At 34.9% G+C, this 13576-nt stretch overlaps 1 protein-coding gene across 2 annotated transcripts in view; it reads right to left on the reverse strand.

The window, feature by feature from the left end:
* The window catches only part of LOC150107959 (prominin-1-A-like), a 566181-nt gene that overhangs the window by 499994 nt on the left and 52611 nt on the right, over positions 1–13576 (reverse strand). The window lies entirely within an intron of this gene.

The raw sequence follows: 13576 nt of genomic DNA on the forward strand, positions 1-13576 counted from the left end.
TCTTCGAAACAAACTCAAATCAATCCGAAATGGCGGGTCGTCCTGCACGGCGATTATCATCCAGGTGATCTCGACCTGCACGAAATGCACTTACCCATCTTGCGACAGTCCGGTAGAGTAGGGCACTGTCGTCATAGGCTTCCTTCCTAAGGTCACGATAACAGTCGCTCACAGTTTTACCTGAACCTTGACCCAGGATCGTTGTTCTAACTTTGTGAACATACCTTAGAGCTTTGCACACTGAAACTAACTAACCACTTCTCCACATTATGGACACTTGTTAGAATGGGCTGTGTCGCCTTGTGCGCAAGTACAGTACATATAACTAGCGCCTCTATCTGACAGGAGTAACATTTGAGTTACCAACTATGTCTCCTGACAGTGTTGCAACTACTTTATAATTCTCGTATAATCAATTTGATATTACAGACAACATTGTTGACAATTCATGTAAGAATTGTCAACATATAAGGATTCATAGAATCCTTATGAGCTTGTGCAATTGAAGGTGAGTTAGCCGATCCCATACGGAGGGTAGAAGGGTTTTTTCTCCCGGAAACTCGGATTATTCATCCCGCGTGCAGACAAATCGACCTTCAGAACACGCAATTTACAGACAAAAAATACCGTTGGTGGTGGTGATGATGGGCGGTAGATGGCGTTGATGGTAGTAGTGTCGTAGTAGGAGAATTAAGTGGTAGTGGAGAGGGCGAGATGTAATTAGCGAAGTAGAGTGGCGTGCCCTCGAGCAATGAGTCCTTAGACTCCGAGGTGTGACATAATAACAATATTTATTCAATTCTTTGAACAGTCAACGATGCGTTCTTCACAATTCGAGGCATGCGCAAGCGTCTTGAGATGGTGTAACGTCTGCCGTTGATGGGAAAATTAGCTATCTTCGTGACTTCTTACCATTATGGAGAAAAACGCGTGCTAACAGATATTTGCCTGTGCGTCATTATGAATAAACCTCGGGGCGTTCACCCCGAGGTCAGCTGGATGCTGTAATGATTATATTATAATTAAAGTGATTGAACCTGAAGGCTAGAAGGATCAAGTGGAAGGTTGATTGTCAGGCATTTTGAATGTAAAAACTTCTATCATTCCTTTATGCTACTGATAACTGTTGTGGCTGTGCGAGAAAGTTAGGCTGATTCATTTGAACAAAGAGCCTTATTAGCATTATATCGAAATATTAAGTACTACTGGATGCAGTTGCTCGAGAGGTTACTTGAGTGTTAATTCATACTGGATATGGTGGCGCCGCCCTGGGATGACCTTGTCCAAACCAGATTTGAAGAGAATGAGAAGTTCTTAGCGAAACTGTTACCATTAAGAACGATAGCTAATATTATATGCAATCAGTAAAAACAAAGTTCTGCCACCGTGCATGTACCAATTCACTCCTGCAGTTACCGTATAACCATTAATTAGGTGAATTTGATTTTCATTTCCACTTAGTATTCCTTGCATAATGAACAAATGGATAATTAAACCTCTGCACATACAATTCGGCAAATGAGTTTCTCACACATAACAGAAAGCCTGAATTATGCAGTTACTCAGTTAAAATGCAAGCACAAAGTAAAACGCTACAAAATACTACATATATTATAATCACTTGCATCATATGAATATCATAAAGCAGCCGCTAAAAGATTGCTGTATTTAGTTTCAATAGGCCGAAAGTTTCTTTAGCTAGTAAACTGATCCATGCGGCCGTTTAAGATTTTTCAGATAACCCATTTTATTTTTTTTTTATTTTTTTTTTGGGGGGGGGAGGCAATTCTTAAAGCAATTAATAATTGCTTAAAGAATTTGTTGTTTTAAAGCAGCAAATTCTTTACTTTTAGTACTGAACTGGTTGTTTTACTCATTTCAGAAAGCATATAAATACAGTACTTTTAAGTTTAAATGTAATATGGTCTACTTTTAATTCAATGCAGTATACAGCGACTTAATTCACTGGAAACTGACTCTCAATTAGAATTCCCCACGTATTTTTTCTATACATAATATATATTTACTATGAGATCACAAAGTCACTACCAATAATCGAACTAAACATTTTCTGCAGTTAGAACTTAGAAATTCAAAAAAAGATGCAAACTAATGAAATGGACAGTAGCGTTATACATAGTGTATTATGTATATTTCAGTTTTAATCCAATACTGCTCAGCTGAAACTTTTCAACTAAATCAGAGGCCCGAGGCCTCTAAAACATACTCAGAACGAACTAAGCTGTTTATTTGTAACGGATAAGTTTTTGAAACTTGTCAAAGTCAAAAAGATATTTATTCAAGCTTAAATCATGGCTCAGTTAACGTGTCTCAAAAGCTGATTTAATAGTCTAATTCAAATTAATCCAATCACTTTCGTTTAGTGATATGTACTAACGAAAATGACATAGTACTGTGGATGCAATAAGCGCAATCTCATGACTGGCATTTTTTTTTAAAGTCGCAATGCTACAATAACTAGAGGCAAAGTCTAGACAAAAATCAAAAAAAATAAGAAAAAACTGAATGTGAAGTTGCTGAACTGAATCGGATTTTAGGACATTTCTCATGAAACATGTAAAGGATAATTTCAAACTGCCACAGTTTGCAGCGCTTCTGGAAGGAAGCCAATGAACTCTGTCACCTCCTTAAAAGAAGACAGGATATAAGGAACGCTCATAGAAAATTGCCTAGGAGAAAGGGATAAGTTAAAGAAGGGGAAAAGCCAAAAGCATCATTCGATCTAAAGAAATTCGATTAAATCTTATATACTTAAACATATTATAGAGATGCACAAGCTTGCAGTATGGATAGACAAACTAGCATTCCCATCGCAAGGTAGTCAGCGAATTAAAATTTTTATTCGTCTAAATAATTCGGTAAAGTTTTGGATTAGTGAGCTATAAAAATTGATTTATTACACCGCTTTTAATATGTCTCCCAGTTGAGTGGCAAATATTTGTTACAGAGACTAAGAACAATCTTGCCTATGTAAAGACAAACAATTGACAGTGAGATGAATTGACATCGTCATGTTTTTGTCACGCAAGCAATGTTCCTAGTGATTGATCACTTTATCATACCTCCCTTCCTTCATAGAATTCACGAACTAAACTTGATTATATGAATATTATGTGTCCTGGCTTTTTTTTTATTATTATTAATCAAGCAGACATCTTGCTAAGTACATTATTCCAAATGCTGGAACTGTTTCTATAAATTCATATTTTTAATTATTTATACACTAAATTGCAGTACATTTACCAAATGATTACAGTAACTATTTTTTTTTTGTACAACTCATTAATGCGCAGAAGCTTTTACAAAATATTTAATTTCATATTTTAAAACGTTGTCTATACACAAGTTCATATGAGGATTACTCGGAATGTAGGTCAAAGTTAGAGAAAATAACGTGTTTGTGCATGGCCTATTTCTGCCAAGATCTTTGATACAGTTTGTCAACTGGGAGACGCAATTTACTGGAAGCTTTGCTTTCCTGTACCTTCGAATGGTTCGCGTTCTAAACATTTCTTAAATACTATAACCGTATGTTTATTATACAGAAGCTAGTTTTCATTAAACGATTCAAGTTCATTATTTTTGAATATCAAAATACTTAGTTCCGGTAAAAAAAAAAAAAAAAAAAAAAAAAAAAAAACTACAAGTGAAGCGCCTTTATAATGCAAACAAAAAAAGACCTACATCGATTCTTTGACTTCGGGAATCTTTATATGGGCTTTTTAAGTGAAGGTAAGTTAGCCGGAGGTGGAAGCAAGGTTCTCCTCCTTAAAAGCAACCAAACTGGTCAGAGAGAACCCACGCAATTATCATATAAAAATACAGCAATGTGTGGGATATAAAACAGATAACGGTGGATTGTGTGGTGCAGAATAGGCTATCGACCTGAGTGCTGGGATGTCATGTAATTTTTTTTTTTTTTTTTTTTTTTTTTTTTTTTTTTTTAAGAAACTTATGATCTGATGCGTGCAGAAAATTTCATATTCGATCTTAAAGAACTTTCCAAATGCATTCCAAATGTCATTTATCTACTATATTAATCACAATTACAACAGTTTCCAGAATGCAACTGGATGGGTAGCTTCTCTGGTCTAACCAGTAAGTTATAGGTTCGAATCACTGTGATAAGTTTAAGCGATATCTGCCTTTCGGTGCGAGTTCACTACTCGACTTACTGGAGGTTTAAGGTGGCCTGAAAAATATAGTTTCTAGGGACACGATTCCGGAGTTTAACTTTGGCCAACCCACTGTATTTAAAGTACATGATAAGTTTACAACCATTGTGGATAGAATTCATATTTCATATACACTGCTTGGAAAGCAATCAACTGACACCATAGTCAAGAGGAATAAACAGCCATGACACTCGCCTTAATAAGTTGTAGGACCATACTGGGCTGCAACGACTGCAGCAATCCTACGGGCACATTTTCCACAAACGTACGATAGAATTTGGGCTAGAGGAAGAATTTTGAACCATTCATTCTGTGGGCATGTAAGGATGTCCTAGACCAGTGCTTCCCAAAGTTCTGGATGTCAGCGCCCCCTTTGGAAAAATTAAAATATTTCACGGCCCCACCTCGAAAAAAAAATCTTAATATAGACATATATTATTATAATATTTATTGTATTTATATTCAATACAAAACATACACAGTGAATATCGCAAAAATCAAATGCAAATATTATATTTTTAGCATATTACATACACATTTGACATGGCACATCTCATATTTTTATATAGATAGATATATTGTTATTGTACATTTGCAGTACAAGCACATAAAACGTAAAACGCACCAATGTCTGATTTTTTTTCCATTAAAATATAAAAAATAACAGAAAAGAAATAATAAAAATTAAATACGTTTCTTTTAAGATAAAAAAAATCTACTTAGTCTTAAAACATTTTAAATTTGTTTTCATTATTTCACGGCCCCCCTCAACAAAATCTATGGCTCCCAAGGGGGCCGCGGCCCAAAGTTTGGGAAGCGCTGTCCTAGATTATTGTGGGGGGGAAGGTCCTTTGACCTCATCCCCACGCTCCAGTTCACCCCACAGATGTTCAAGTATGGCTGACGTCAGGACTCTGTGTGGGCCAGTCAAGTATTGTTGACGTTCATGCCCAAAAAACAACGCAGTTACATCAGCAGCCTTATGACACAATGCATTGTCTTGCTGAAAGAGAATGGTCAGTTCCGTAGAAACGCCACAAAGTAAGAAGCATTGCATTGTCCAGAAACCTCTCGGAGTTCAATGTTCATGGCACCACAAAACAGAAGTCAGAAGCCAAACCAGGACTATACCATCAAACCACAGGTTCCGAATTTCATAGTTGGGATTTCGCACTCTAGTAAGAAACGCTCACCGGACATCTGCCACACCAGTTCATCTCCTTGGTAAAGGGTGTAGCGCGATTCGTCGCTCCATAACAGCTTTCCAAGCTTCCCCCTCCCAATCATGATGGTTCAAAGTAATGTGGGGGCTTGCATATTGCAGCCTTACCATGGAAGCCCATGTTGTGAACCTCATTTCTGAATGTTTTTGTGCAGATTCGTGTTTCAGTCGACGCCCAATTTCTACATTCAACGTGCCGGCTGGCAAATTGCGATTTTCACATATCCTTCGTAGCACCCTACAATCACATTCGATGAGCGTGGTAGATAGACCACTGCGGATAGCGCTTCCACTCGACTCCCTGCGCTTCCGCTCACCATCGTATCACTAATTGTTGACTTGGGATTGCCCAATTATATAGGCCTGCAACATGGCATCCTATCACAACACGTCTTTCAAACTCTCAGTTCCCTTCTCGCAGCCATTGCACGTTGACACAGTTGCACCGACTTAGGAGAATCAGATTCTTCCAATTTATACCATCTACAAACAGGTGATTCGTTACATGGCACACTGCACCTTGTCCATGGGGTATCCGTTAACTTCTTTTCAAGCAGTGGATACACACACACACACACACACACACACACACACACACACAGCAGAGCGAAATTTATGAATTACTGGTTACTTATTAACTTTGATTATTTCACTTAGTTTAAATTGTGTCCTACGTTATGTTGAAAAATTATGAACAATTTTTTTGAAAGAAATATAAATTTCGAATTTCTGTGGTACGCAATAAGAAAAATATTGTGTGAATTCACTTTTGGTAATATTTTGCATAGTTCTCAAAAGCAGGAAAGATTTTGAAGATATCCAAAGATCGAGAAGTTATCTAAAAAAAAAAAAAAAAAAATCAATTTGTGTCTTCATATTTCTCTTCATTGTGTCTTCATATTTCTCTTCATTGATCATAAAAATGTCTGATTTAGTACAAAAAAAAAAAAAGAAAAAGAAAAAAAAAAGAAACTTAAATATTAAAACTAAATTAATTTCACGGTCAATAATGCAACTGCAATATATTTAAATATTAAATACAGCATATTAAATTATTAATAATGAAAATTTAAAAGATTATAAAGTGTAAATACAGTTAGAATCAAATTACCGACTAAATTACCGACAGTATACATATTAACTGCCAATACAGAAGATGGACTCAATTAGCACTTGACGACCTTTACAAGATCGTTTTCTACGATGAGAATATTATGATACAGGCAACTTCAGTTAATAAACTTTTCCTGTCTAAGCGCTGCAGAGGATAAGCTGCCTATAGCCAACCGCTGTGTTTATCGAATACCCCGCACTTATGAATTGTTTAACATTAGCCAAACGGAGGCGCGGTTGTTCGTCGTGATGAACATTTTGACTACATTAGATACCATGAGCCAGAACAATCTGAATTTGTTGAACATGCTACTCCAAAACATCGAATCCTTTGAAAGAAGACGACTAAGATCCTACACAAAAGCCGTATTAGAACGATAATACAAAGAAAGCTGTGAAACTTGACTTCATCGCTCCCAATCTGAATAGAAACGCACTAAAATTATCCTCCGCCTTGGGGAACTATTCTTCATACATCTTTCCTTAAAGAAGTGTGTGTATTTATAAAAATTGTCGTTAAGTCTGTCAAGTTCAAGTGTAGCTAACACGTTCTCGTTGATTCTTCATTTAGTTACTTATGCTTGTTTAATTTGAATTTTATAAGTGATGATGCCCTTAATACTTGGGAAAAAAATATGAAATAAATCTCATGTAAGTCTTCCGTTTTTTGTTATTAAAGCCATTCCCTAATGACGTACTCATTAATGTCTACTGGCAGCTTATTCCATTCGCTCACCACACGCCATATATAGGAACCCACACGTCAAGCTTCCTGAGTGCATAGTACCATTAAAACGCCTGATTTAAAAATAAAATGTTTTTAAAAAAAAAAAAATGGTAGTCCGTAAGAAACAAAAAGTTATAAACCAAAAGAAAAGGTCGATAATTTGAACTCTTAGCTCTTCTATGAAGAATACTGCAGAAACAGACCAAAACAAAATTAAAAACTTAACAAAATTATTAGCATGTTAACATTTTAAACCAAATTTAATTTAATATAGAAACAAGAATAAGAATGTGCATATTTTAGGTAAGCCTGTTATATTACATAAAAGTGGAACGTGGACACACACACACAAAAAAAAAAAGACTAACAAAGAATGACATCAAATATTTTCGCATAGAGTATATAACCAAAAAGGAAACAAGACAGTAAGAGCCCTAAAAATATGGTGCGAGACCGGAACAGCCCATAACGCCACGAATGAAGACCACAGAGACTCAAGTAAGTAACAAACTGTATGTCAGTTTTAAAAATCGAGGTTTCTTCAGTAAAAGCCATCTGGAAAGTACCGTCCAAAAAAAAGAAGATACAAACCTCAGAATGCCTTATAAAAACGAACTTTGCTTATTTACTAACAGGTTACATTCCTTTGAGTCGTCAAAATACAGTAGTATTCATTTTCGATGACAGATCCAACTAATGAAAGTGATTCGGCCTGCCGGACACCACTTAACAGCCGTGTAAACTGACATATGCAAATCAGTTTTCACTAAGCTCTACAGAGTAAACGGTGCGCAGTGGACGAATAATTTGAGAAAGAAGTATTGAGATTTTAAAAAATAAATAAATAAAATTATTTATTTTTTTAAATAAATAATTTAAAAAAATAAATAAATTAAAAAAAAAAAAACAACTTGCAATTTTTATTGTAACACTTATTCTAGTGAAAGTAGAACAGCCATTAAAATCGAATGATATTTAAAAAAAGACAAAGTTTTCGTTTGAGGCAAAAAAAAAAAAAAAAAGAAAAGAAAAGCGAAGATCAATAGTAATAATTCTTTGACTATAATTTAACTTATTTTTAGAAAAGTGAAGGTCATTTCTAATGGATGTATATATTTAAAGATGCCAAAAAATAAACAATCAAAATGCTACAATATGCATGTAAACAACGAAAGACTCGAGAGTTGGCAGAAGGCTCGAGTCATCCAAAGAAGATTTTGACAGAATATTCTGAAGAAACGAAAACGTAGAAAAAAAAAAAAAAAATACGAAACGGTGAAGTATACACAACTATTAAATCAGATAAGTGCCCTATTTCTCAACCCAAGTTCATAACCCGAATAAAGCGGCCACTCAACATCACTAGATTTATAGCATAATATGAAAAAAAAAAAACGTTTGTAATAAAAAAATAAAAGCTGTAAATATAATTGCTGATTTTTCTACCTTTTTTTTTATTTAAATAGAATTTTTGAACAGAAAGCTACAAAGCACCAATTTACTTGAAAAGTTTTCAGCCCTTAGTTGGCTTATTTTGGGAATTGGCGAACCATCAAGAAGTTCCTGCCAAAGCGCTGGGCTGCGAGACTTACTTTAGTGCAAGTTTGTTGTGTTTAACTGCGTATAACAACACAAATCGGCATTTAAAAACAAAATTCCTAAAAACAAAATTTCGATCTTAGTTAACCAATAAATATCTTGGCTTTCGAAAGATGCTACAGATAAGACTAATACTGTATTTTGGACAAAAAAGTTAATGCTTTATTGCAATTTATAATATAATTTAAATAAATATTCCATATATACAGACATGTGATGAAATATAAATAAGACTAATTTGAACCTTTCATTTTTTGCTACTAAATCACGCAACGAGGGTTTTTTTTTTTTTTTTTGTGCTGCTGATACGGACCGAGAAGGAAACAGACCTCTTGACCTAGCATAATTTTCACTAATGCAAACTTACAATATAAATACTGCATTCAGCTGCGAACTCTGAAATCGTAAATTCCTTGCAAACTGGTTAAGGTTTTCGTATTTATTGCCACTGAATGATAAGCCCGCACCTCTCTCTCTCTCTCGTGTTGCGCCAAATACAATTGCAATGGAACAGCGAGTAGACGGGGGAGGGGGGACATTACTGCGCACTTTCACAGCTAGTTAAAAAAAATTCTGTAAAAAGCATACAATAACCAGAAATTGCCGCTCCCATCCCAGTCAACTGTTCACTATGTACAGAAAATACGTCTGAATTGGTATGCTGTAAAAGAAATGCCAGTTAATGTTAAATGCTTGGCAAAATAATTTAGGTGCGCAATATAACTTCGGTATCAGTATTTACTTTAAAATTCGGTAAATAATTTTTTTTTTTAACGGCCGATATTTTTTTTTAAATGTCAGAGAAAAGTAAAACAAGCCAGCGATTGAAATAAAAAGATATTAAAAATTCATTTTTCTTTCATAATCCCATTAGTTGAGAAAAGTTTCGAAGTTGAGCAGAGACCTAATGAGAATACCACCTTCAGCATCCATATTGCCTTAGTATTGCACTTACAATACTGCGTTTAAAGTTTCGCTAGCCTGGTTTGAACTGTTGGTTCTCATAAAGACTAATGGATAGGATTTCTTCTTTTAAATAGTGTAATACCAAAGCAACACAGATGCCGAATATTGTCTCCGCAAATTCTCTCTGACCAATTTCAAAACTGACGTTTCAACTATTTGGCTATGAAAGAATAATGGATTTTTGATATTTCGGTCTGGTTCGCCGAGCGGTTAACGTATCCTCTCTCCTCTCCAGCCGAAAGGCAGCGGGTTCGAATCCCACCGTGGGCATGGTGTTTGCGATTGTCTGAAAATACTAGTAGTGGGCAGTAGATGGCGCGGTTCGCTGTAGATGGTGGAATGAGTGGTGGAGACGAAGAGTTGTAGAGTAGGTGCCCTCCCTCGATGAGTCTTTACACTCCTTGGAGGTGTCACGTAATAATAATAAAATAATAATTTAAATAGCTTACGATGCCAAACTGAAGTCTTCTAAAATTCTCTTCAACAATTAAAAACTGCGATAATTTCAAGCAGATATGTTGTGCAAATTTTTCATATCCGAACAGAACTGAGACACGTTAGGTAGCGAATATTGATTTGAGTAATATAATTTGTCGGATTTTTTTTTTTTTTTTTTTTTAACTGAATGAAAATGAGAAAATTTGTGCTGTACTGTTGATATAAGAATTATATAGCAAATGAATCTATGAATTAAAAGAAAAACTGATGGAAAAACTACTACTGTCCTCTTAATAGGTTTTAAATCCATTACAGAATCCATTCGAGATGAACAGAATATAAATAATAAGATCATTAAGAATAATTTCTGTTTTCATATTCATGCCACGACTACTTAAGTGTACTAATGCACGCAGGCAGTTGTGTGACGAACCAATACAAACGATTGTAAATGTGCTTCCAAATGATCCTGAAAACAGCCGTCTGTAGAAATACAGACGGCTGTTTTCAGGCTCATTTGGAAGCACATTTACAATCTCTTTCCAGACGATGTGAAGTATTAAGAGAAATTAATTACAATATTTTCGATGACATTTACAAAACTGAAACCGGAAAACTACTTCACTATCCTGCCTTGTTGATAAATGTTGATTTATAAAAATTTGTCTACTAGCCGACAGTGGAGTAACTACCATTTTGGGAAGCACCTCTAAAAAGGTGGAGGAAGGGGTAGAACAGAGTTAAGGACACTACGAAATCAGCAAACGAGACCTGTAACTCAATTATGTCCTTTTCGGAATACGAAACTAAGTGTAGGAGGTTTTGTGGTTATCAAAAAAAAAAAAAAAAAAAAAAAAAAAAAAAAAAAAAAAAAAAAAAACGGTATCATGTCCTTATTACTAATGCACGAAGCTTGACCAATTTCAAGTCCCTTTGATTTAAATTATTAACCGGGGGGGAAAAAGTCGCACATCTCAGGGATTTGGGAAATGTGGTATAATCAGGATGTTCTTGATATCTAAAATGGTAGGGGAAGTATCATTATCAGGAAAGCTTTAGAGAAAGATCGATGACACACTGAATTCCTAATCGGGAGAGGACTTCGAGAAAGCGTGGTGCTTGCTAAGAATGGAGAATATTCGGCTGAGGGTGGCAGTGGAAGACGAAGTAATATGGAACTGTTAGAGATAAGGAAAAGCATATTACTAAGTTTTCATGCATAGATATTAAATAGAAGAATGAAATGGTTGGTAACACAACGAAAGGTAAACTTTTTGAGCAAATTTGTGATTGTTATCTAAAACAACATGTGCATGAGTCTATCAGAGGGGATAGGAAATATTTTGTATTAGTCAAATACTGGAAACGATAGCGACATTCTCTCTCTGACTAGATCGCGTTTTTTTTTTTTTTTAATTAAAAACGATTCGAAATACCCCCCCCCGCGCACGCACACACACGCTTCATAGAATTTAATATTTATGACCACTATTTCATTGGGAAATGTGAAACTTGGTCAATTATTTCTACATTAAATATGCCATCAAAAAAAAAACTCTACACAATCGATATGATAATGAGGTGTCACTATATCAACACTGACTGGCTACAGAATCTGCAAACCCCGTGCGATTTATATATAAGAATGTTCAGCTATGTATCATAGTTGCTTTTTCTGAATGCTCGTTTCTACCGCCCTCAAAACATACAACCAACGTCGAACACATTTGATAATTGTACTACTTAGTATAAGAGTATCAACTGGGATTTGAGTAATTCGTGGAGCTCGTACCACTGTCAACCTAGAAGAACTGAAGTCTCCTGGCAGAATGCTGAAATAATGATTTCGCTCTTCAAATACAGTTGATCAAATAACACTAGAATAAACTAAACTGTCAAGATTTATTGGTAATATAATTTCAACTCTCCAGGTGATTACTAACCAACTCAAGTAGACCACGTTTAGGCCTGTATAAGTAAAGCAGGACCAAGACGTTTGGCATTCAATCGCATCTGCGATTTGAATAAATAAGAAATTATTCCAAACTACAGAAATCTATAAAATCTTTCAAACATGGATCATTTTTAATTACATCAAAACAAAGAAAGGCAAGTCACCAGCAGGAATAATGACAAGTACATCGAACCCATGATTTAGAAAAGCAGCAGCTATCTCTTCTGCCAATCTAGCCGCTTCATAAATCACTCTCATTAAATGCCTTCCACACATGACCCCACCATGAACAATCGAACAACGGTTGTCGACACATTATTAATTGACCTCTTTTCTGTTTAGCGCATGAATAGCAGTAGCACAATTCTCCAAGCCCCCATCAACAAGCGCAGTTAATTACGCTGGCTTACGACACGACTATGCATCGTGTCACATATAAGGTTAACAGCGAAGGTTATTTTTCAGGTGTACATCATTAAAATTAGTAAGAGGTGAATCCCACTGAAATTTGATCTATTTTTTTTTAATAAAAAATTATATATATAAGTATCTCTTTTGCAATTATATCAACAGTGTTATTTTATGAAAAGCCAAACGGCTATTTTTTTTGTTCTGGCGAGGTTGATATAAGTTAAGGGGATAAAAATCCCTTATGGTTTTTCAGCCAGTAAGCGAAACTAGTTTCGCTTACTGGCTGAAAGATCTATCTGAAAGATAGAATAATTAAGATCTTTAATTATATAGAATAATTAAGAATAATTAAGAAATAACTAAGATCTTTCTATCTGAAAGATAGAAAGATCTTACTGGCTGAAAGATCTATTTCAGCCAGTAAGCGAAACTAGTTTCGCTTACTGGCTGAAAAACCATAAGGGATTTTTATCCCCTTAACTTATATAGTGTTATTTTATTTTATTTATTTATTTTTTTTTTGCGAATAGGGAATATTTTGAAACCAAAAGGCAAACCCATTTCGGAATATACTTAATCACATTTAGATTAAATGTGAATTTCCAATTTTTCGCTAAGACATTACTTAAAATCAATACACGATGGTTAAGAGTGATGTATAATTCTTTAGTATATAAGCAAATGCAAAAAATAAAATAAAAAATTCTATTCTTTAATTAACTAAACTCATTAAATGAGCTTGGCTAATAATTATAAGCCTGTTTAACATCCAAGGCGTTATTAATTATGCAAACCATGCTAATGAACTAAAGAACCTTCATAATAAATAAATTCATTTTTTTATTAAATAATCAAACATACGAAATATGTTCCCCCGAGCTTAATAGAAATTCAGAAAAAAATCGTTCAACAGAACATACTTCCTCTACAATTATCATATACCTCATCAA

Source organism: Typopeltis vanoorti, chromosome 3, assembly GCF_054136105.1.
Source record: "Typopeltis vanoorti isolate ZY-2024b chromosome 3, IOZ_Tvanoo_1.0, whole genome shotgun sequence".
Taxonomy (NCBI): domain Eukaryota; kingdom Metazoa; phylum Arthropoda; class Arachnida; order Uropygi; family Thelyphonidae; genus Typopeltis; species Typopeltis vanoorti.